The following is a 26,221-nucleotide window of genomic DNA, read 5'->3' as shown; positions in this document are numbered from 1 at the left end:
ACACACACACACACACACACACACACACACACACACACACACACACACACACACACACACACACACACACACACACACACACGAGGTGAGTATGGCCTAGACACGCACACCCACACTAACACACAGTGAACAGCTGTCTGCTGAGAGCCTGGCACACTGTCCCCCGGCACCACTGGACAACAATAACACACAGAGCTCTGGGCAGGACCCCCCACTACCCACCACCACCCCCTCTCAGGCTGCCGACACTGGGCACAATGTATGCTACAGATGGCCTCAAAATTACTCAAGACAAAAGGAGTAAATAGGAAAAAAAACATTAGTGAGGACAGTGGCCTTGACTGTCAAGAAAATGAATGTGTGTGTTTCTAAATGAGCATTTGGGAGCAGGATCAGACAATGAAAGGGAAATCACAGTGGCAGGCACCAGATACTTCCTCCCTGTCTCCAGCTATGTTTTGATCTGTTCATCTCTCTCTCTTTTTTACTCAGTATGTCTCACTCTTGCTATTCTCAAGCTTTTTGTTGGTTACTCCATCTTTGTCACTTGCATCACGCAATCACACAGAAACACACAGACAAAGAGCTGTCACTGCAGTCGCATGTTTAAATCTGGTCTTTCCTGTCAGCCATCTGGGGGTTTGAGCAGCTGCCCTGAGTGGGTGGTAACATGCTGGAGACACTGAGCCCGTGGTACCAAGGATAGACGCAGCAAAAGAGTTTTAGAAGAAAAGAGGCTTGGTCAAAACTATAAATAAACAGTTCTGCTTTGATGTTTGCTTAGCTTTTTGGTGGGAAATGAAAACGTGGGGTTGGGACTCAGAAAGGATACACTCAGTTTAATCATATTTGATGCAGGATTATGCCAGTGTTAGGGAGTGCTTCCAAATCTTGGGATAAAGAAAAAAAATGAAATTGCAGTATATTACGACTAAAACTGAAAAGTGAATTCATGTTCAGTTTCTGGCCTACAGTACAGTACAGCTTTGGAATGAATCACCAATACATGTAATATACTCAGTTGAATGGTGCCGTATTAATTAATTACTAAAGGCACGGTCTATCATGGTCCAAACACACCAACACAGTCATGAAGAGGGCACGACAATGTCTATTCCCCCTCAGGACACGATTTGGCATGGGTCCCCAGATCCTCAAAAAGTTCTACAGTTGCACCATCGAGAATATCCTGACCGGTTGCATCACCGCCTGGTATGGCAACTGCTCGGCATCCAACCGTAAGGTGCAACAAGAGGGTTGTGTGTACGGCCCAGTACATCACTGGGGCCAAGCTTCCTGCCATCCAGGACCTACAGTTGAAGTTGGAAGTTTACATACACCTTAGCCAAATACATTTAAACTCAGTTTTTCACAATTCCTGCAATTTAATCCTAGTAAGAATTCCCTGTTTTAGGTCAGTTAAGTTCACCACTTTATTTTAAGAATGTGAAATGTCAGAATAATAGTAGAGAGAATGATTTATTTCAGCTTTTATTTCTTTCATCACATTCCCAGTGGGTCAGAAGTTCACATACACTCAATTAGTATTTGGTAGCATTGCCTTTAAATTGTTTAACTTGGGTCAAACGTTTACGGTAGCCTTCCACAAGCTTCCCACAATAGGTTGGGTGAATTTTGGCCCATTCCTCCTGACAGAGCTGGTGTAACTGAGTCAGGTTTGTAGGCCTCCTTGCTCGCACACGCTTTTTCAGTTCTGCCCACAACTTTTCTATGGGATTGAGGTCAGGGCTTTGTGATGGCCATTCCAACACCTTGACTTTGTTGTCCTTAAGCCATTTTGCGACAACTTTGGAAGTATGCTTGGGATCATTGTCCATTTGGAACACCCATTTGCGACCAAGCTATAACTTCCTGACTGAAGTCTTGAGATGTTGCCTCAATATATCCACATAATTTTCCTTCCTCATGATGCATCTATTTTGTGAAGTGCACCAGTCCCTCCTGCAGCAAAGCACCCCCACAACATGATGTTGCCACCCCCGTGCTTCACGGTTGGGATGGTGTTCTTCGGCTTGCAAGCCTCCCCCGTTTTCCTCCAAACATAACGATGGTCGTTATGGCCAAACAGTTCTATTTTTGTTTCATCAGACCTGAGGACATTTCTCCAAAAAGTACGATCTTTGTCCCCATGTGCAGTTGCAAACTGTAGTCTGGCTTTTTTATGGCGGTTTTGGAGCAGTGGCTTCTTCCTTGCTGAGCGGCCTTTCAGGTTATGTCGATATAGGACTCGTTTTACTGTGGATATAGATACTTTTGTACCTGTTTCCTCCAGCATCTTCACAAGGTCCTTTGCTGTTGTTCTGGGATTGATTTGCACTTTTTGCACCAAAGTACGTTCATCTCTAGGAGACAGAATGCGTCTCCTTCCTGAGCGGTATGACGGCTGTGTGGTCCCATGGTGTTTATACTTGCGTACCATTGTTTGTACAGATGAACGTGGTACCTTCAGGCATTTGGACTTGTGGAGGTAAACCATTTTTTTCTGAGGTCTTTTGATTTTGATTTTCCCATGATGTCAAGCAAAGAGGCACTGAGTTTGAAGGTAGGCCTTGAAATACATCCACAGGTACACCTCCAATTGACTCAAATGATGTCAATTAACCCATCAGAAGCATCTAAAGCCATGACATCATTTTCTGGAATTTTCCAAGCTGTTTAAAGGCACAGTCAACTTAGTGTATGTAAGCTTCTGACCCACTGGAATTGTGATACAGTGAATTATAAGTGAAATAATCTGTCTGTAAACAATTGTAGGAATAATTACTTGCACAAAGTAGATATCCTAACTGACTTGCCAAAACTATAGTTTGTTAACAAGAAATTTGTGGAGTGGTTGAAAAACGAGTTTTAATGACTCCAACCTAAGTGTATGTAAACTTCCGACTTCAACTGTATATACTAGGCCGTGTCAGAGGAAGGCCCCAAAAATGTTCAAAGACTCCAGTCACCCAAGTCATAGACTGTTCTCTCTGCTACATCAAGGCAAGTGGTACCGGAGTGCCAAGTCTAGGTCAAAAAGGCTCCTTAACAGCTTCTACTACCAAGCCATAAGACTGCTGAACAATTAATCAAATGGTTACATGGACTATTGGACATTGCCCCCCCCCCCCCTTTTTTTTCTTACACTATTGCTACTCGCTGTTTATTATCTATGCATAGTCACTTTACCCCTACCTACAGTACATGTACATATTACCTCATTTACCTCAACTAACCTGTACCCCTGCACATTGACTCGGTACCCCCTGTATATTGCCTCGTTATTGTTATTATATTGTGTTACTTTTTTAAACTTTAGTTTATTTAGTAAATATTCTCTTACTCTCATTTTCTTAAAACTGCATTGTTGGTTGAGGGCTTGTAAGTAAGCATTTCACGGTAAGTCTACACCTGTTGTATTTGGCGCATATGACAAATAACATTTGATTTGATACAGAGGGGTTAGCAGCAGAATAATGAGAAGAGAACCAACAGTCTGGATCTTAACTCTTAATTTCAGACTTGAAGTTAGAGGACTCATTAAAAGTTAGACTGAATAATTGGTTTTGCCTTGAAGTTAATTCTAAGGGGAAGCGCCACTCAGACGTGACGTTGATGATGCTGGTGATGGGGGGAGAAAAATCAATAGTTACATATCTGGATATCATTTTGGACGATATATTGTATCGTATCGTTTTAACAATATTGCAATATTATTTTTGCGCTAGTTTGCTGTGCCTGAACGTCAGTATTTTTTATTTCTTAGCTTGTTCCCATCTTTTTAAATAGGGAGACAATTTATTTTCAGCACTTTTATTTCCAAGACATTTCAAAAGTCGTTTTTTCATGGCTCTCTCTTGTCCCTCTGCAGCAGACATACGGTGAGCAATATGTTTGGAACCTCGAATCGCAAGAAAAATCACTATCATGAGAATCGCAATACATATCATTTCAGCACCTAAGTATTGTGATAATATTGTATCTTGAGGTCCCTGGCAATTCCCAGTCCTATGAAACAGGACACCTGCACCACCTGCCACTGACCTCTCAGCTCTAACACAACATACAGTTTCAGCCAGATGAGCGTTTCTTACTGTGTACCAACTTGTCGACATTTGCTCGGGAAAGTGAGAACCAAATTAGTATGCCTACAGCAATATGGCATACAATCATAACCTCACAGCCCAAAAGGTTATGCACATTAACCTGTGACATCAACATGTTTTGACGTGTGATAGTATCGCTGGTTGTGATCATATTGATACTATGGGGAGTCGTAGGCTATACTGTATGTACAAACAGGTGGCATTACAATCATCGTTATCATTCTAATCATAATCCCCGGTGATCAGTGCCATTTCACATATTTCCTCCACCACGGCATGGTCCATGCTTTAGCCTATGAGAGGTAAGGAAGGTCATAAATCATACTAGGGAAGCCAATGGAATAGACCCTGGAGAGCACTGAAGGATGTACTGAGAGGAGGAGGAGGAGGAGGTGTGAGACAGAGAGGAGAGAGACAGCATCACTCATCTGGAGAATACATAGTTCAACACAAATAACCAAAACAGCAGTTAACACTGAGTTGTTGCCAATTAGAGAACGCTATTCAAAAAAATTGCATTACACATGTTTGAAACACCATTAGCTGGGGATTTATAGTACAGGTGTAGGATCTTAATTTGATCACCCTGTTGCAGGATACATTTCCTGCAAGTGTTCTGAAGTTTGTAATTTCCACTTAGAAATTTTAGACTTGATTTTCCCTTACGAAAAATGGTATCAACCCCTACAAAAATGTCCATTAATTATAATCCACATAATAATTCACATTTCCTGTGGTGCAGGATTAATTTTCTGCTGTAGCAAACTAGCTCAAATTAAGATCCTACATCTGTACACAGCACATCTCATAGCGTACTAGGTATGCGTAACCTGACATGGATTTGTTGTGCGATTTGTGTTGACTGGAATGAATGTTTATGAATAGTAATACATGTTTGACCTGATGGTATATGGAGGGCCTTGTCATCGTAGTTTCTCCTTTATACAGAGGTTTGTTTGGAACGAGCAAAGCATTCATATGCAGAAGAGAGATGGAATGGGATTGACAGAATGGGAGAGACGGAATGGGAGAGAAAGAATTGACAGGGATGAGGAAAATAATGTAATAAGAGTCATTGAAAGTAGTGATGTTCATTATATTTCGATGACACCTCAATACTCAGCGATATGAGGAGGGGGAGGACAGTAAATGTTGCCTTATCAAACCCACAGTAGTAATGACTGGGCCCACTACTGCAGTTTGGTAGCAGCCATCCACACATGAAATAACTCCTGACTTCAGTCACTGACAGCCTCCACATGGAAAGCCAGGGATCAATTATTCATCAGCCTTCACATCATACACACACACACACACACACACACACACACACACACACGCTGCATGCATGCATGCATGCACGCACGCACACACACCCAGATAAGCATACCGACACACATCTTATCATATCTCACACACACAGTGCTCATGAACCCTGACATCTTATGCGAAACACCGTCTGTGCATTTGATGAGTGAACTGGCTCTTCTAGTTCTCACCGCTGGACATTAGAGAGGCTGAGGCTTAACCATTTGTCATCCAGGAGAATGGCCCATTATCAACAAGAACAAAAGAAAAATGGAGGAAGGGATTCCATTATCAGCCCAGCCCATGGTTGTCTGGTTCTTTTTGTGTATCAGTTTGAGTGCATTATGTGGCTTTTGTATTCTTGTGAATGTGTGTGTATGCACGTGTGTGTACGAGTGTGTGTTTCGGGGTGTGTCCCTGTTAGCCGAGGATATCGATCCTGATCGATAAGAGGGACACGTGTAGCACTAGCATGTGCAGATGTTGCATCACTACTGACAAAGTGGCAGGTTCTGGAGGACCTGTCAGAACCTCCCCCCCAGCCCCCCCTCACCTCCCCTCCCAGCATCCTTCACGCTTTAGTGGGCCCAGGGGACACAGCGTGACACAGAGAGAGGCAGGCTGGGAGATTGAAATCTACTTCCCCATCTCTAGAGGAGTGTCGTCGGCACGTTCTCCCTCTCTGTGTGCATGGCAACAGCCAGCAACAACAACAGAACACAGTCAGCAATCAATTCTATAACAGAGGAGGAGAAGAAACAGAATGTAATAAGCATCCTTAATGTTTCTTCACTGTAGAAACATCACCCAATAAGAAACACAAAGCTATAGAAATGAGTTGAGGGAATCTTTTCAAACTGCAGGGCCTGAAGTAAACAAGGGGAGACAATAAGCACCGTGAAAAATGCTGCTTGACAGCACCGGCAGTCCCAGTACGAATAATGCATGATTCAAAGCTATTTTAAGAAAGGGGTGGTGGTTTAGCAAGCCCTGTATTCTTCTGGGACCTCTCCAATCTCCATCACTCCGTGCAAGCTGTGCTGGAAGGAACAGAATGCCTTACTTTAATGGGAAGTCATTCAACAGTACCCACGATTCCTGAATCAAAGGTGTGCTAATGCATGTCCAGGACAGTCTGGACATGCTGAACGTGCTTTGTTTTGTTCTGATGTACATGGCAGACTCTGGATGCCCAGTCTAGAGACACTGCATGCTCTCCTCCAGATTGCTAGCAGCAGGAGTCTCTAATGGCTGATCCCAGAGCTGTCAGTGTGCATGAGCATCTGTAGCCAATAGCCAGTGTTTACTACATTGCAATAACTACAACCTACAAACACGGGGAAGGGCCAATGAAGAAGAGATGAAGATGGCAGGGACCATCAGGAATAAAGACAAGACTGCACAGGACAAGGTGAAAGGAGTAAGTCAAACACTGACAATTCAATAGCTTCCAAACCAAAGACACGGAGACAGACAGCAGACAAAAGAGACTGAGAGACAGATCTATCTACAGGATCTACAGGATCTCCGCCCATCCCCTTTAGGCACACGGCTCAGTATCTGGCTTGTCTCAGTGCTGCTGCTGTCACCAGTTTGGAGTTTCTGGATGAAAGGTTTCACTTGTTTCTGAGATGAAGCCTGTGTTTCACTCTGTCACCATTGTCTTTAAAATGCATCGTCTTTTCCGAGAGTCACAGCATCTCAAATTGTCTGAGTCATACATCTTGGGATGAAACACAGAATAGATTAAAGAAGAACAAAACGATGCGAGGGAAGACGAGGCGTGGTGACGGATGAGGGTGGAAACAGGAGCGACGGCAGCAGTGCTTAAACAGAGGAAATGGTGGCATATTAACATTGCCCAACCATCTCAAGGCATAACATCATATCAGAGCGTGCATTTGGGTCCCCTGGCGCTAAAGATTGTTGTAACGTGACGAACTACAGAGTCCCTGGTGGGAACAAGTGACGTCCTCACCCCTCTGGCCAGACATACTGTACGGTAGCTCGGTCTCTGATCCACTGATGATGCTGGAGGTCTGGATGGATGGATTACTGGGCTCTGATTGCAATCCCCTTATATCACAAAGCTCTGCAGCTCCACTCAGTCTGCCTCTATAAACCCATCCTCCCTTCTGGGCATGTATGTCGTGCCATCACCACATCTGGTAAAGACCTCATGTTTCATAATAATAGAGGACCTTGACATTACAAGCATTGTAAAAAGGAGGGAGCACCTTTGCTTGGGTGTTTGTTAAATACTTGCTTAGAAACAGGTAGAAATGATAATGAATAACTGAATTTCTAAATCGGAGATCTATTTGGGATTCACAACTAGTATAAAGGGGCTACAGCTGAAAGGTTGTACTAGTATATAAACCCTCTATTCAGTTGAGCAAACTAAGACACACTGATGTCCACATTAGCAACTGCCCCCGAGCACCACTATTCCTATTAATGTCTGCAGACTGCGGTCAGGCTATGGAATTGTAACTGCCTCCGCCTCAACAGAAAAACAGATGTGATTTGCATGGTCTGAAATATTAAATTATCCTTTTGTTTGTTTACGCTTCTCCCAGAGGATCTAATTCATTTAGATACAACATGTGTCCTCAGCGAGACTAAATTGCCTAAATGACTAAAAGCAAGAGGATATGCAAGACAGCACACACACACACACACACACACACATATACACTCAGACACACACACACACACACACACACACACACACACACACACACACACACACACACACACTATTGCACACGCAGAAACAACACACACCCCAAATGGATGAATACTCACACAACAGCCAACTCAAGACATACACATCATGTTATACAAAGTTAAAATAGCCAGCAAGGAAAAATGTTCATTTGAAAAACTGACTATGAAGAGGGGTGTAGGCTATTGAAGAAGTCTATTTCCCCTTAGAGTAGTCCCAAATAAATATTCCTTGGGAAAATGGGAGGAATTGATTCCATATTCAACAGCATACATGATGACAGTCCAGGGCACTTTCTTTCCACACTTCACAGTCAATACGATTCCTTGGCATCGAATGCACAGAGGATTAGAAATGTATCATTGTAGTGAGTAGCATATCATCAGTTTACACTTGGGTCTCATGGCCTTCAAAGATTAAACTAGCTAGATGTTGATGTCAGCCATCTCCTCAGTTATTAAAGCTTTTAATCATGATATGTAAAGCACTGTTTCAACAGATGATAGACTCCACCACACACGAGTGACTCTGCCGCCAAATGCCATCAGCCCAAAATGTGCCTTATATGGAAGCATGGGCCCCATAACACGCGTGCAATTCCCATACACTATCAGTGACATGCAGACGGATGGGAACTATTTGAGAGGAGATTATAGGCCAACAGGATAAGAAACAGAGAGTGGACAGGCAGGCAGAGTCTTGGGCCCCGTCATAGTGCTATCTGGCTCAGAAACACAGCCTTCTGGAGGGCCACATCACAGCCAGCCATTCTGCTTCCATGGGTACAGCAAGCAACCCACAACAGCTCCTCTCCCTTTCAGCCAATAATAATCCTCTTTAGTGCTGAATCAATCATGGGCTTTTTGGCTGAAAGCGAGCAGAAATATGGAAGATGGAAATAGGGAGACAGATTTTCACCACCCGAATCATATTGTTCATGCAAATAGGAGAACTTGTCCTGATTATGTTCTGTATGGTCCCATGTCACAAATATCTGGATACACTGTAAATCAAGGAGAGATTAAAGTTACATTTTTAAAGTTAAATTGACTGTACTTGAGTTATCTTAACCCTCAACAGAGTGATATGCTCCCTGGATTTAGTATTGATAACTGGAGTTGATTGGGACTGAGGACTTTTAACTACATTATGGGGGCTTTCACACCAAATAATTTTGGCTCGGTTTTTCCTAAGTTCTAATCAGTTTATCCCCTTAGTTTGGTTCGTTTGGACTGGTGTGAACACTATCCGCACTCGGGTCCGGTCTAAACAACGCACGGTGGTTCGCTCAAAAAGAGTGGTCCCGGTCTCATTCAATTTGTACGGTGGTGCGATTCGCTGTAGGTGAGAACGCTGTCAGGACCAAACACAGGAAAATAACCTCGCATATTATTTGTTTGACTGCGAGCATTTGATGAAACTTCATATATCTGAAACATTCTGTAAGTAGCAGCACATTTATGAGCACATCCGATGCAGATTAGAGGAGACGGGGCTATACCGGGGATTTAGCCTACTGAATATAAGCCTTTCCACGTCGCAGTTAGAGCTGCTTTTGCGATGTTTCCTCCCGCATGTTGTTAGAAGACCAAAGATAAAATAATATGAAGATTGGGACATGCAAAATGTAATATTAAGATTGGGCCACACAAGTGATGCTTCATGATAATTCATCATAAATGGATTTAACTTCGTCATTTTTGTCCAATAAACAAATTACATGCATGGAAACGTGGTTTTGTTTATGAATTTTTGTTAGTTTTACATTTGGCACTGTGAAACTAACTGGACAAAATGAAAAAATATATATAATGTAACAAATGGTGGAACTCAAACTATAGCTCAAATGTGTGAAAACGCCCTAACATGCTGACCAGACCGGACAAGTCGCGTGCGCGAGCGTCGCAAAATAAATTTAGAAATCCATGATATTCAATTATTGCACCCACACTGCTCCCGCGAGCCAACGAGGTGCAAGTCCTGCCTCTCCCATCTCCTCATTGGTTTATGGAAGCAGGTACACACGTGCCATCTCCTCATTGGTTATACCCACGTGGGTGATTGAAAGACAAACTGTTTTGCCGGTTGTGGTGGTAATATGAAAGTGTAGATACCAATCACCATATAAGTTCAAAGACGAAAAAGCCTGGAAGGAGGAGAGATGACTAGAAACGATTCGGTTGACCATTTTATGTGTGGATTAATTGTCGGAGTAGAGGACCTTGTGCATTTCAGGTAAAATAACAACTCAATGTTTATATCCCAGGACAAATTAGCTAGCAACAGCAAGCTAGCTAAATAGGACAAATTAGCTAGCAAGTGCAAGCTAACTAGCCAAATTGCCATACATGTTTAATGCTTTTCGACCTGTCCCCAAATTAATGTCATTGGTTCAGAGTTTGTTTTGATATTTTAACCTGCGTGTCGTGATCGCGTTTGGTGTAGGGGGACAAAATAAATGTATGCACGATAGCGCACGATGGCGCATGCGCACAGCCGGTTTGGGTTCCGTGTAAGAGTAATCAGAGACAGGGAGTTAAAACTATGGAGAATTGTCATATTTCCCAGCATGCTCTGTTGCAGGTAGATTATTTTTTTTTTGATTCAATATCTGTGTTTTTGCAAGTACATTCATTGATTTTGATCTGATGCTACATGCTGATGTAACATACATTTTCCTAAATTAATCTAATCTATTAACGGTTGGATATCTTGCAATCGTAACTGAGAAGGTGCTTCCAGTTTTCATGATGTAGGTCATCTCTTTTTTTACCCCCAATTTCGTGATATCAAATTAGGATCTTGTGTCTCATCGCTCCCCAACGGGCCCGGGAGAGGCGAAGGTCAAGTCATGCGTCCTCCGAAACATGACCCACCAAACCGCGCTTCTTAACACCCGCCCTCTCAACACGGAAGCCAGTCGCACCAATGTGTCGGAGGAAACACCGTTCAACTGACAACCGTTGTCAGCCTGCAGGCACCAGGCCCGCCACAAGGAGTCGCTAGAGCGCGATGAACCAAATAAAGCCCCCCCGGCCAAACCCTCCCCCTAACCCGGGCGACGCTGGGCCAATTGTACGCCGGTCACGGCCTGGAATCGAACCCGGGTCTGTAGTGAGGCCTCAAGCATTGTGATGCAGTGCCTTAGACCGCTGCGCCACTTGGGAGGCCTGATGTAGGTCATCTCTAACAACAGTACTCTCATCCCTGTTCCAACATAGATTCTGATGTGGGTGATGTACAATTGCTGGATATCCTCCCTCTTAAATTGATATCAATAGAGCAGGGATCCCCAACTGGTGGCCTGTGATTTTATTTGGCCCCCCAAGTTTTCTGAGCAAAACAAATATGTATTCATTTATTTTTATTTATAGTGAACAAAAAAATAAACGCAACATGCAACAATTTCAACGATTTTACTGAGTTACAGTTCATGTAAGGAAAATGTAAAATGAAATCAGTCAATTGAAATAAATTCATTAGGCCCTAATCTATGGATTTCACATGACTGGGCAGGGGCGCAGCCATGGATGGGCCTGGGAGGGCATAGGCCCACCCACTGGGGAGAAAGGCCAAACCAATCAGAATTAGTTTTTCCCCACAAAAAGCTTTTATGACAGACAGAAATACGCCTAAATTCCATCAGCTGTCCGGGTGGCGATCTTCATCAGATGACACTCCTAGGACTCAATGTTACACAATACATGAATGTTATGTTCGATAAAGTTCATATTTATATCCAAAAACCCCATTTTACATTGGCGCATGATGTTCAGAAAATATTTTGCCTCAAACTTCCGGTGAATGAGCACAACAATTTACAAAAATACTCACCATAAACATTGATAAAATATTAAACTGTTATTCAAAGAATTATAAACATCTCCTTTATGCAACCGCTGTGACAGATTTCAAAAAAGCTTCACGGGGAAAGCACACTTTGCAATAATCTGAGTACAACGCTCAGAAAACCAAACCAGCAATACAGATACCCGCCATTTTGTAGTCATCTAAAATCATAAATAGCATTATAAATATTCACGTACCTTTGATGATCTTCATCAGAATGCATTCTCAGGATCCCGGGTCCACAATAAATGTTTTGTTCGATAAAGTCCATCATTTATGTCCAAATACCTCCTTGTTGTTTGCGCGTTCAGTAAGCTACTCCAAATGTAGGAAGCGCGCCGAAAATTTCACAACAAAAAGTCGAAAAAAGTTATATTTACGTTCGTAGAAACATGTCAAACGTTGTATAGCATCAATCGTTAGGGCCTTTTTAACATAAAACTTCAATAATATTCCAACCGGACGATTCCGATGTCTTGAAAAATGTTATGGAACACAGCTACCTTGACGAAAACCTGCTCCAGAGCGCTCAGGACCTCAGACTGGGGCGAAGGTTCACCTTCCAACAGGACCCTGACCCTAAGCACACAGCCAAGTGGCCCACCAGAGCCCGGACTTGAACCCGATCAAACATCTCTGGAGAAAGCTGAAAATAGCTGTCCATCAACGCTCCCCATCCAACCTGAGAGAGCTTGATCAGCAGAGAAGAATGGGAGAAACTCATCAAATACAGGTGTGCCAAGCTTGTAGCGTCATACACAAGAAGACTCAAGGCTGTAATCGCTGCCAAAGGTGCTTCAACAAAGGGTCTGAATACTTATGTACATTTTATATTTTGTGTGTAGATTGCTGAGGGGGAAAAAACCCAATTTAATCAATTTTAGAATAAAGCTGTAACCTAACAAAATGTGGAAGGAGTCAAGGGGTCTGAATACTTTCCGAAGGCACTAAATACATTTGTGAACAGCCATCCACAATCTGTAAAGTGCAAATACCTAAATGAGTGAGCAGCAGTGTGAGTCACATCAATGCGCTATGTAGATATCAATAACAAGTGATATCCGAATCGCCCCGTAGGCTACAGCACTGCTGTCATCCTTATCTCCAAGCGTTCAAATGGGATAATCTTTGGATGCCGACAGCAGTCGCACCACTGGAAGACATAGCTTGGACTGTAGCCTAAAAAAAGCATATTCCTGCCCTTCTCCCGCGATCCATCAAACCCATTTGGTGTGTCGTCATAGTGGTCTCTGACTTGTGGTCAGATTCGCTCAGGCAGCACAAACTTTGAATCCTTTTTTCAATGCTGATTTGACAGCATTGAGAAAACAGAAAGGTGTCAGATTCTTTTCACAAACACCCTGTCTGAATTTGTAAATAATCCTAGAAGTAATCATAGTTTTTCAAAAGTATCTATAATCTGATTACAATATTTTTGCTGGTAAAGTAATGGATTACAGTGCATTACATGTACCCTGATGGTATGTCATCACTAATGGCAAGACTAGGGATGTTGTGAGGCACGAAGCAGAGCCAAACTGGCAAACCGTCGTTCTGTCAAGGGCATGTTAATCGAAGCTAAGTGATACTGAAACAGATGTGAACATTTCATTCCATCCCTGGCACAATATTGTGCCAGCTCAAACACTCCTTGGCCAATCTGCAAGCAAGACCACAATCCTAGTTTGTTCTGTTTTTCACTTCTGTGGGTATGAGTGCAGTATGTTTCAATAATGTAAATGACATGTGTTACAGCAGGGAAAATATAATATCTATCTATCAGCATTTCTGTAACATATTTTACAATGCAACTGTATCCATTTCCAATTTTATGAAATGACAATAACATATTTCCTCCTCCTGGAGGTGTCTCACCTAATATTGTCACTTCTCTGCTCTGACAGTAACAGAGTACACATCAACATTGTGCTTCTTCTTCCTATTCCATATGGAACTACTCTTGAAATGAAATGTCACATCATGAGAAGAAGAATGACAGCTGACTTCGCCTGAAGACTCAAACAGAATTTTTCCACTGCTCTATGTTCGCGACATACTTCAGGTCTGAGACTACATCGTTGAAGTCGTTTGTGGTGACGTCACAATGAGGGGTGTTGTACTCTCTAACCAATCAGAGTATCAAAGCCAAAGACACATTTTCAAAACGCCGTTTTACCCATGTGTGTTCTGGCTCTGGCCCAACCCACTGGTTTCTAGGTCCAATCAGAATGGTAAGAATGCGTTTGCGTTCTTGAAATCGCCGGGGAGGTACTCAGATCCAGACTCATTGCGGAGAAGAAAATAACATCTGTTGGCGTGGCGTAGCGTTTGGCTGGAGCAAGGAGGTTGGGTAGCCAGGCAGATATAGAGTACTGTATAGCTGACATGTTCTCGGTCTACCTCACTGCTTGAGCAGTTCAGTAATTGCACATTCTGATTAATGATACAAAAGCTTTATGCTGCTATGGGCCTACTCACACCATGAGATACTAGTATGATGATTGGATGTTTGAGTGTCTGACTGCCAAGCCTAAAGGTCTAGCAGCTGTAATACCAGTCAGCCACGACTCCCACTGTGAAGTGACCTGCAAGGCTACTGACTAGCAGCTTGGTCCTCTCCTCTAGAAAAATGTAACTGTTGCTCAGTCTATCTCAAAGGATGGCTGTGTATAAATATTCCAGCTGAAGATGAATAGGTGATGAGGAGAGGGTTGCCTTAGAGGTTCACAGCGTTTTGGGTTTCTTCTTTCTCCTCGGCCCTGCAACGTCTTCAAAGACTTCTCCCACGATACCTCCCTCCTCCTCCTCTTTGATCATTGTGCATTCTCATCTACCCCTCCCTCACACAGTTCTTCCGTGTCAATATCACACTTCTACAGAGAGCCCAGGTGGTCCCAGAGGATGCCCTACAGGTCTCTCTCACAACAGCAACACATCACATGGTAAACAGTAGGATCATAGGACAGTAATGAGCGTTCACAGAGGAGCCTTGAGTTGAGATGTGCATAGCTCCGATTAATTAGCTTAACCAGAACATTCAATGACAGAGGACATGACTAACAGCCTTTTTAAAAGCACACATTGTCATTGAGATGTGCACCTGATCCCACCTTTCCATCTAATAAAGCCAACTAGTTTAAACAACAGCAGCACATCTATAACAACCATGAAAATGAAACCCATTAATGCTGGAAAGTAGAAACCCCAAAATAGGCATAAATACTCACCAATAGCTGTAGGTTGGTGGCTGATGTGGTCTATTTCCCAGGTGCACTCCTGAAACAAAAGTACAAGGCTGAGTATGGTGAAGAGGCAACTTGTTCAGCTCAGACAGTAAAGCCTTGATCTATCACCCCCCTCATTCCTCAGTCCCTTGGTAATAAAGTAGTCTGGCTTTTGGGCCAAAACAACAACATTACTGCACCACTCACAGCAAGATTTCCTAATTGGTTTTTAAGCAACACCGCACAAATAAAGATGAGAAGCTCAAAAAGCCCAATCTTTAAACAGGAGAGTTAGAGCAGTGAGCACATGTAGACATCACATGCTCTCAGGGTGCTTCCTGTCACAGCTGATCAGATCCTCATGCCGATGCACTCAACAAAGAGCACTTTGAGCTTATCTCTGGCTTGGAGGGGAGCATCCTGAAAGGAACTGGTATGTCATTAGATTAGCAACAAACCAAAGCACTAACACATTTAAGAGGAGAAAAAAAGTTGTCACTCAGTTTAGTGTGATGTGATTACTGAGTACGGGCTCACAAAGATTCTGATTCATTAAGTAGCTCAATTTTGCTGGCGCCATAAAGGGGAGAGGGAGCAGAGATGGAGGGAGGGAGAAAGGCAGAAAGGGAGGGAGAGAAGGAGAGAAAGAGGGGGGGTTGACAATTGAGACAGGCAGCACAGGAAGAGGATGCTGCTGCTTGACTGTACTCTCTCTCACACACACACATATAATGCTGACTCTTTTAGGAACACACCTCCCTCTGGCCAGATGTTTTCTGCATGATAAGCCTTGTGCAGACACATCCTTCCTCCCCTCAAGGCTTCAGGTGGCACTGGAAGTGATTTGCACATTGTATTGTTACCAAGACTCATTTGGACACGCCAACCTCGCTGAAGAGATTCCTTACACTAATCAGGGCTAACACCACAGCACAGAGACGCTAATGTTATCTCACCACATCTTCCTATCCAGAGATAGCTTCTGTTCGTGCTCAGGCTGGAGTGCTGATTAAAGCTGGGCTGCTTCTTTGATGTCCTAAAACAACCTGTCTCCCTTTACCAACATCAGCTGATACTGAAAGGGAGAGATGCTTCAAAGAAAAACAACACCAGGACAAACAAGACTGATCCCCTGGGCCCTCAGTGTGAAGTGAGAATTGTTTTCTGGGATGTTTGTGCCTCCATCTCGGATACAGAAGGATAAGGGCATAGGCTTATTGCATTCTAACATGTCGCATTCTACTTTTCCTTCCAGGAGAGGTGGCCATATGCAGCTAAGCTCAGTCTGGGTGGAAACAGGGCAGATTCTCCCGCAAATCTTGACAAATGGCTGGAGTCACAAGCTGTGCCCGATAGGCTACTGTAGCAGAGTCCAGCCAGTGTAAATCTCAGCCCCACATCCTCTCTGTGAAGGAACGCTTCCACATCCACATTCATGTTCCACTCCACAATTAGAGCCTAGAGAGGATCCATCCAGCTTCAGAGGGACAGTTAGTCTGTCAGGGGAGCTGTCAGGGGGAGAGGAGAGATGAGGAGAGCCTGCTGACAGCATGGAGACCTGAGTGTCACTCAACGAGCATGTGGGAGATGCCATGACTATAGAGTGCTGATGTTCACTGTCAGGCTGCCATCATGGGTCCTCAGGGGCCATGTGGGCCCACTCCTGCTATTAGCCCATGTCAAAAACCCTGGCGCAGTCTGACAGGTGTGCTGGTTAGGAATAGTCTAAGTGTTGTTCTGTGCCCCCCCCCTGCCCCCATGCCTGTGCCCAATGGCATTGTTCAGCCATTTTAATTATCAGCCATCAGTTGGTTTAAGACGGGGTATAAATAAATAATTGTTATGTGTGGCACACAGAAAAATCGAATCAAGAAAAATCTAACACATTAGCGCAGCATATTTCAATTCTTAGGAGAACTGATAAAGCCAGAAGAAGCATTGCCAGGTGATATATGAGCAAGTAGCACCAAGCTGAGCTATCTACTAAACAATGCCCACGTTCCATCTGACGAACTGTTTGAACCAATAGTAAGCAGCGCTGTGTGACTCATCCTCTCAGGGGAAGACACAGAAACCAACCAACTGTGTTTGTTACTGAGAACACAGTGCCAGGTATGAGGCAGAGCAGAATATATTATCACCCCCTCTTCAGGTATTTTAAGTTTATCTGGGACATTTCCTCAACTTCTCAATGCACAAAACAATCAGCACGTTTTCTCTGGCGACTGGAATGTCTCCTACGCTCTCACACACATACAACACAAACACACGCAAGCATGCAGACACACACTCTCTCCTTTTCTCAGACAGATAAAGTGTCAGCAACACCACCGTCTCTCCCGCTCAGCCACGCAGTCACATTGTGCTCTGGTTGCAGTATCATCTCATGCCCTGGGGCTCCGTTTGGTCCCAGAGGTCCCACTCACACTGCAGTACACTGCAGCTGCTACTTCTCTGCATAGGACCATTCTGATCAGTCACAGGAGACGCCAACAAATGACACTTGTTCTGTTGATGGGAGGAGAGTTACCAACACCTTCAACAACTCACAATCAATCTGCCTGCATTATCTAGAAATAACCAATTACAGTATATTACTGCAATATGAAAAACCAAAATACTGTGCCAAACTCACAGTATCAGTAGGCCTGTCAAATGGTTACAGCTGACATGTGGTGAGAACATATAGCTTAATATAGTAGCTAGCTACATATGTAGGATATTAATTGTATCACTCTTCTGTTGATGAAAATGTCCTGCGCAGCAGGATATGCAAAATTGCAGTGTAAGGTTTTAAAAGGCTTCTAAAGTTTCTAATTTCCACTTAAAAATGTCAGACTTGATTTGCCCTAATGTAAAATGTATCAACCCCTACAAAAAAAAGATCTACATTTGTATTCGTCTCATGCTTCGTAAACAACAGTTGTGGACTAACAGTAAAATGCTTACTTACAGGCCCTTTCCAACAATGCTGAGAGAACGAAAATAGAGACATAATTTAAAAGTAAAAAACATAATAAGTAATAGACACATGATGAATAATAATGAGTAACAATAACTTAGCTATATACACAGAGTATACCAAAACATTAAGAACTGCTCTTTCCATGACATAGGCTGACCAGCTGAATCCAGGTGAAATCTATGATCCCTTACTGATGTCACTTAATAAATCCACTTCAATCAGTGTGGATGAAGGGAACCATCAGATCCTCCTCTCCACCCTCTCCGAGTTGGGCATCTCCGGCGCGGCCCACGCTTGGATTGCGTCCTACCTGACAGGTCGCTCCTACCAGGTGGCGTGGCGAGAATCTGTCTCCGCACCATGCGCTCTCACCACTGGTGTCCCCCAGTGCTCTGTTCTAGGCCCTCTCCGATTCTCGCTATACACCAAGTCACTTGGCTCTGTCATATCCTCACATGGTCTCTCCTATCATTGCTATGTAGACGACACACAACTAATCTTCTCCTTTCCCCCTTCTGATAACCAGCCGGCGAATCGCATCTCTGCATGTCTGTCAGGCATATCAGTGTGGATGACGGATCACCAGCTCAAGCTGAACCTCGGCAAGACGGAGCTGCTCTTCCTCCCGGGGAAGGACTGCCCGTTCCATGATCTCGCCATCACGGTTGACAACTCCCTTGTGTCCTCCTCCCAGAGTGCTAAGAACCTTGGCGTGATCCTGGACAACACCCTGTCGTTCTCCACTAACATCAAGGCGGTGACCCGATCCTGTAGGTTCATGCTCTACAATATTCGCAGAGTACGACCCTGCCTCACACAGGAAGCGGCGCAGGTCCTAATCTAGGCACTTGTCATCTCCCGTCTGGATTACTGCAACTCGCTGTTGGCTGGGCTCCCTGCCTGTGCCATTAAACCCCTACAACTCATCCAGAACGCCGCAGCCCGTCTGGTGTTCAACCTTCCCAAGTTCTCTCACGTCACCCCGCTCCTCCGCTCTCTCCACTGGCTTCCAGTTGAAGCTCGCATCCGCTACAAGACCATGGTGATTGCCTATTGAGCTGTGAAGGGAACGGCACCTCCATACCTTCAGGCTCTGATCAGGCCCTACACCCAAACAAGGGCACTGCGTTCATCCACCTCTGGCCTGCTGGCCCCCCTACCTCTGAGGAAGCACAGTTCCCGCTCAGCCCAGTCAAAACTGTTCGCTGCTCTGGCACCCCAATGGTGGAACAAGCTCCCTCACGACGCCAGGACAGCGGAGTCAATCACCACCTTCTGGAGACACCTGAAACCCCACCTCTTTAAGGAATACCTGGGATAGGATAAAGTAATCCTTCTAACCCCCCCCCCCTTAAAAGATTTAGATGCACTATTGTAAAGTGGTTGTTCCACTGGATATCATAAGGTGAATGCACCAATTTGTAAGTCGCTCTGGATAAGAGAGTCTGCTAAATGACTTAAATGTAAATGTAAGGGGAGGAGAAAGGTTAAAGAAGGATTTTTAACCCTTAACACAATTGAGACATGTGTTGTGTATGTGTGCCATTCAGAGGGTGAATGGGCAAGACAAAATATTTAAGTGCCTTTGAACGGGGTATGGTAGTAGGTGCCAGGCGCACCGGTATGTGTCAACAACTGCAATGCTGCTGGGACATCCAGCCAACTTGACACAACTGTGGGAAGCATTGGAGTATGTGATGAGTCAAAAACAAGTTAGTGCAAAAAGGGTCAATGCAGATAGTTAAATAGTTAACCAAATAGCTACCCGGACTAACTATTTAGCAGTCTTATGGTTTGGGGGGATAGAAGCTGTTCAGGGTCCTGTTAGTTCCAGACTTGGTGCATCAGTACCGCTTGCCATGCGGTAGCAGAGAGAACAGTCTATTACATGGGTGGCTGGAGTCTTTAACAATTTTTAGAGCTTTCATCTGACACACTGGGAGCTTGGCCCCAGTGATGTACTGGGTCGTCCACACTACCCTCTGTAGCACCTTGGGGTCAGATATACCAAGCAGTGATGCAGCCAGTCAAGATGCTCTCAATGGTGCAGCTGTAGAACTTTGAGAATCTGAGGGCCCATGCTAAATCTTTTGAACCTCCTGAGGAGGAAGAGGCATTGTTGTGCCCTCTTCACAACTGTCTTGGTGTGTTTGGACCATGATAGTTAGTTGGTGATGTGGACACCAAGGAACTTGAAGCTCTCAACCTACTCCACTACAGCCCCGTCGATGTGAATGGGGGCGTGCTCAGCCTTCCGTTTCCTGTAGTCCACGATCAGCTCCTTTGTCTTGCTGACGTTGAGGGAGAAGTTGTCTTGGCAGTGTCTCTTACCTCCTCCTTATAGGCTGTCTCATTGTCCTTGGTAATCAGGCCTACCACCATCATTGGCAAACTTAATGATGGTGTTAGAGTCATACGCGGCCACGCAGTCATGGGTGAACAAGGAGTACAGGAAGGGCCTAAGCACGCACCCCTGAGGGGACCCGTGTTGAGGGTCAGCATGGCAGATGTGTTGTTGCCTGCCCTCACCACCTGTGGACGTGCCATCAGGAAGTCCAGGATCCAGTTGCAGAGGGAGGTGTTCAGTCCCAGGGTCCTTAGCTTAGTGAGGAGCTTGGAGGGCACTATGGTGAACGCTGAGCTGTAGTCAATGAACAACATTCTCACGTAGGTGTTCCTTTCGTCCAGGTGGGAAAGGGCCGTGTGGAGTGCAATAGAGTGTGTCATTTGTGGATCTGTTGCGGTGGTATGCAATTGGAGTGGGTCCAGGGTGTCTGGGATGATAATGTTGATGTTAGCCATGACAAGCCTTTCACAGCATTTCATGGCTACAGATGTGAGTGCTACAGGGCGATGGTCATTTAGACAGGTTACCTTGGCGTTTTACAGACTGAGTCAGGGAGATGTTGAAAATGTCAGTGAAGACACTTGCCAGCTGGTAAATGCATGCTCTGAGTACGCCTCATGGTAATCCAGCAAGCCCTGCGGCCCTCTGAATGTTAACCTGTTTAACTAGGGCTGGGCGATATATCAAATTAATTGGATTAATTCTAAATTATGTTTTTGCGCGAGATTCCAAACGCCTGTATCGCAAGAATCTAGGTTTTGTTATTTTCCGTTTTTATGAGTGTTTATGTCCGCTTGTTCTCGTATTGTATTTTTTTGGTCTCGTCTCGTTCTATCCTTCTGTGCCGTGTGCGCCTCCCCATTTACACCAGAGATCTGTACATAATGACGAGATGCACCTCTCTGCCCTAACAATGGGAGTTGTCCCAAAGGCGGGAAGGCAGGCGACAAGACTAGGTCCAAAATAAACCCATAGACACGCATTTGGCTTTATTTTTGGACAGATTTTAGCGGGAGTTAAACTTCTTCGCCTCTTCTTCAATGGTTTACACACACATCAAGCCCCTCCTCTTGCCTCTCATCTTCCTCTCTGACAAGTGGTTTCAACTCGCTAATTTCATTTGCAGAATCGGTCATATGGACACCAAAACACATTGAGACATTATTTTACTGTACTAGAGGAGAAGATAACTTTTCGAACGATACCCTTGTTATGCCTCAACTATCAAATTGCAAGCAGAGCAGACACTACTAAAACAAGGGTATCAATGAACATTGAGCATACACTTTCCAAATCAGTTTGTCGCGCATAGCATTAGGGTACCGCTAGCAGCATTTTAGCCAAAGACTTATACTAGCTGTCTAGTCTGTGTTTTATAAATGTGCAATAAGCATAAAACACAATTATATAAGGAATTGGCAACTCATTCTCATTCTGAGAAATAAGGTAGGCCACTTGATTTCAACATCTGAACAAAGTGGACAGGCTCACATGCTTTTCAAACAATTGGAGACAGACAGAAGTATGTGTTCATAACAATTCAACTGTTCAAAGTTGTTAGCTAGCAAATAGATCAAAGTTGGCTAAACTTGATGTTGAAACAAAGATTAGCTGGCTAATCACTAACGTGGGCTTGAGAGATTGTTGATGAGACCTGTGTTAATTCTCTATAGCCTAATGCCTGCTACAATAAGTTAGTCATTATTAGTTCATGTGCATGCATGCATGCATGCATGTATGCATGTATGTATGTATGTATGTATGTTCTAGTTACATTTGTAACCAAAAAGGGAATTTTCATAGACAGACAGGAAAGCCAGATCATTGATTATTGCAACAAAAAAAAGCAGGTTCAACTATTTGGATAAATAATGCAATGATTAGTGGGTCTTATGGTTGTGGAAGGCTTATATTTAGCCTAGATATAACTTCACAAGCCCTGAATTCATTAGACTATTGCTGACTGTTTGAAATGCAGTGTATATTAACTTTAATTGTACAACAACGCTTCTAGAGATTATTATATATATATATATTTTTTATACATATCATTAGTCGCCCATAATTTTGAAAAAAATCTATAACATTTTAAGACCATATCGCCCAGCCTTATGCTTAACCTGTTTAAACATTTCCTGTTGCTGCCAGATTATTTTCCTGCTGTAGCAAACTGGCTCAAATTAAGATCCTACATCTGTACATGGTTGAACATATCATATCCTTAGGAAGTGATGACTGTAGTATGAGTCAGTGTAGTAGCTTCTCGGGGTGTCTGCTAACATGTAGGGTATTTGCCCTTCTTATCCGTTTTGAGAAAGGTGACAGACAGGTTATGTGTTGATCTTCTCCCAGTGTTCTGCAGACAATGTTAAGACCCTAGAATAGGCTGCGGTGTGGGTGACACCTCTAGGAGATCTAACATTGAGGAGCACACTGCTGTCTGTCAATAACTCCTCTTAGCTGCATCATATGCCAGGAGCTGACGTCCATTAAGTTACATTACATCCTCCATGCTCGTTGATCTCTGCCGTAACACTTAGTCCACTCCATTAGATTCATCAGACAAATCACAGGAATATATGCTATCAGCCATCATTAATTACACACACAGGGCTTCAATTGCTCTGCATGCACAGAAATATTCTCCATTCTAAAATGGGTGAATAAGTGAAAGTCAACTATCCTCTACATAAGGCCTGACTCAGCACATGGACATCTCTGCAGTCCTGAGGAACGCATGCGCAGACACACACACACACACACACACACCCCCCCAACAGGTGAGGTCCAGAAAGAAATCTATTCCCATCGATCTCCTCTACCCTCTCCTTTTCAGCAGACAATTCATTTTAAAGGCTTGCTAAGCTTTTCCAAGGCCACTTTACACCCCATCAACCTTTTACAAGGTTTCCCACCTTTGTGATGCCATGCCCTTGCATCCCAAAGCAATCACTGGACTCTCCTCTATATTGCAGACACATATCTGCAGCAATCAGTGGGAAAGGAAATTAAAGGGCTCTGAGGCAAGAACTGTGATAAACACACGGTTAATAAAATATAAAATAGTACGCATTGACCACCAGATGTATTTGCCTTAGCCTGGAGTCTACGGTATATACAGTTGAAGTCGGAAGTATACATACACCTTAACCAAATACATTTAAACTCAGTTTTTCACAATTCCTGACATTTAATGCGAGTAAAAGTTCTATGTCTTAGGTCAGTTAGGATCACCACTTTATTTTAAGAATGTGAAATGTCAGAATAATAGTAGAGAGAATGATTTATTTCAGCTTTTATTTCTTTCATCACATTCCCAGTGGGTCAGAATTTTACATACACTCAATTAGTATTTGGTAGCATTGCCTTTAAATTGTTTAACTTGGGTCAAACTTTTCAGGTAGCCTTCCACAAGCTTCCTACAATAAGTTGGGTGAATTTTTGCCCATTCCCCCTGACAGAGCTGGTTTAACTGAGTCAGCTTTGTAGGCCTCCTTGCTCGCACATGCTTTTTCAGTTCTGCCCACACATTTTCTATAGGATTGAGGTCAGGGCTTTGTGATGGCCACTCCGATACCTTGACTTTGTTGTCCTTAAGACATTTTGCCACAACTGTGGAAATATGCTTGGGGTCATTGTCCATTTGGAAGACCCATTTGCGACCAAGCTTTAACTTCCTAACTGATGTCTTGAGATGTTGCTTCAATATATCCACATAATTTCCCTACCTCATGATGCCATCCATTTTGTGAAGTGGACCAGTCCCTCCTGCAGCAAAGCACACCCACAACATGATGCTGCCACCCCTGTGCTTCACGGTTGGGATGGTGTTCTTCGGCTTGCAAGCATCCCCCTTTATCCTCCAAACATAACGATGGTCATTATGGCCAAACAGTTCTATTTTTGTTTCATCAGACCACAGGACATTTCTCCAAAAAGTATGATCTTTGTCCCCATGTGCAGTTGCAAACCATAGTCTGGCTTTTTTTATGGCGGTTTTGGAGCAATGGCTTCTTCCTTGCTGAACGGCCTTTCAGGTAATGTTAATATAGGACTCGTTTTACTGTGGATATAGATACTTTTGTAGATGTTTCCTCCAGCATCTTCACAAGGTCCTTTGCTGCTGTTCTGGGATTGATTTGCACTTTTCGCACCAAAGTACGTTCATCTCTAGGAGACAGAACGTGTCTCCTTCCTGAGCGGTATGACGGCTGCGTGTTCCCATGGTGTTTATACTTGCGTACTATTGTTTGTACAGAAGAATGTGGTACCTTCAGGCGTTTGGAAACCAGACTTGTGGATGTCTAAAAAAAAATTCTTAGGTCTTGGCTGATTTTTTTTTGTTGATTTTCCCATTTTGTCAAGCAAAGAGGCACTGAGTTTGAAGGTAGGCCTTCAAATACATCCACAGGTACGTCTACAATTGACTCAAATTATGTCAATTAGCCTATCAGAAGCTTCTAAAGCCATGACATCATTTTCTGCAATTTTCCAAGCTGTTTAAAGGCACAGTCACCTTAGTCTATGTAAACTTCTGACCCACTGGAATTGTGATACAGTGAATTATAAGAGATTATTTCAAATCTGTAAACAATTGTTGGAAAATTACTTGTGTCACGCACAAAGCAGATGTCCTAACCGACTTGCCAAAACTATAGTTTGTTAACAAGAAATTTGTGGAGTGGTTGAAAAACAAGTTTTAATGACCCCAACCTAAGTGTATGTAAACTTCCGACTTCAACTGTACATGGCCAGGCAGTATGACTGCGACACCAGATAATACATTATAGAGGTTAGAGGCTGGCTATTAACATCTTGCTCAAGCGAATGTGATTAGAATTAAACCAGGGGTGACATGCAGGTCGGGTACGTTCAACGCTGTAAGTGCTGACACTAGAGCTTGTAATATTATTTCAGTCACCATCTCTTCCCTTCAAACGCCTTCACTTAATTCCCTCATTAGAATGCATGAGGTGGAATCTTCACCATGGCAAAAACAAAGCAAGGTTATTCTGATGTTCTGATTCTGAAACTAAGAAGCACTAAGAAGAATGCCCTGTCAAGAAGTGCCACTCTTCTTGTTCAACACTCATCCTTTGACTATCTTACTTCAGCGCCCAGACAGTTCTATGTCAGCTCTACCCTCCTGTCTCCCCCTATATTAGTCAGCAGAGTTTGATAACTGATATACTTGAGTCTGTAGGAGGGCATATAAATTACAGCACTGCAAGTGAAGCTGAGACTTCTCAGGGTTCTATGCCTTAGTCGTCGCCCCTTCATTGTGTGTTGCCTCTCAGTGTGAGACTTCTGAGCAGGAGAGAGAATAACATGGGCTGAAGCACTTCTAAGTCAGACTTAGAAGAGGCATGTCAGACTTTTCAATTGATATTAATTTATTCCCAACCACAGCGATGCGCCAGATACGTACAGTAGAAAAATAATGATGCATAACATTTGTTCAGTCAAACCTTAACGCCGAGATGGAATACATCAATTTGATGTGATGCAGAGTTGACATAAAAAAAAACGTGTGCGCTTATTTGTAATATCCGTCTTTGTTTCTACTCTACCATTGCATCCCCTTTATCATTACATCCCCTGATATGAGTGTTTTAACCCCAGTTATTACACCGAATGAATCTGAGAAAAGGCAGTTAACCCTCTCTTCCCAGGCGCTGAAGACGTGGATGTCGA

At 43.6% G+C, this 26,221-nt stretch overlaps 1 protein-coding gene across 3 annotated transcripts in view; it reads right to left on the bottom strand.

Annotated features, from left to right (window-relative positions):
* Window positions 1–26,221, bottom strand: part of LOC106562153 (amyloid-beta A4 precursor protein-binding family A member 2) — a 74,546-nt gene that overhangs the window by 36,755 nt on the left and 11,570 nt on the right. For all 3 annotated transcript variants that reach the window (XM_014126832.2, XM_014126836.2, XM_014126833.2), the window contains exon 2: window positions 15,219–15,267. The gene's annotated coding sequence lies outside the window, so the exon portion shown is untranslated. The remainder of the gene's footprint in view (window positions 1–15,218; window positions 15,268–26,221) is intronic.

This window comes from Salmo salar, chromosome ssa11 (genome assembly GCF_905237065.1).
Source record: "Salmo salar chromosome ssa11, Ssal_v3.1, whole genome shotgun sequence".
Lineage (NCBI taxonomy): Eukaryota > Metazoa > Chordata > Actinopteri > Salmoniformes > Salmonidae > Salmo > Salmo salar.
The sequence above is the reverse complement of the archived record's forward strand: the minus strand, read 5'-3'. Positions and strand labels throughout refer to the sequence as shown.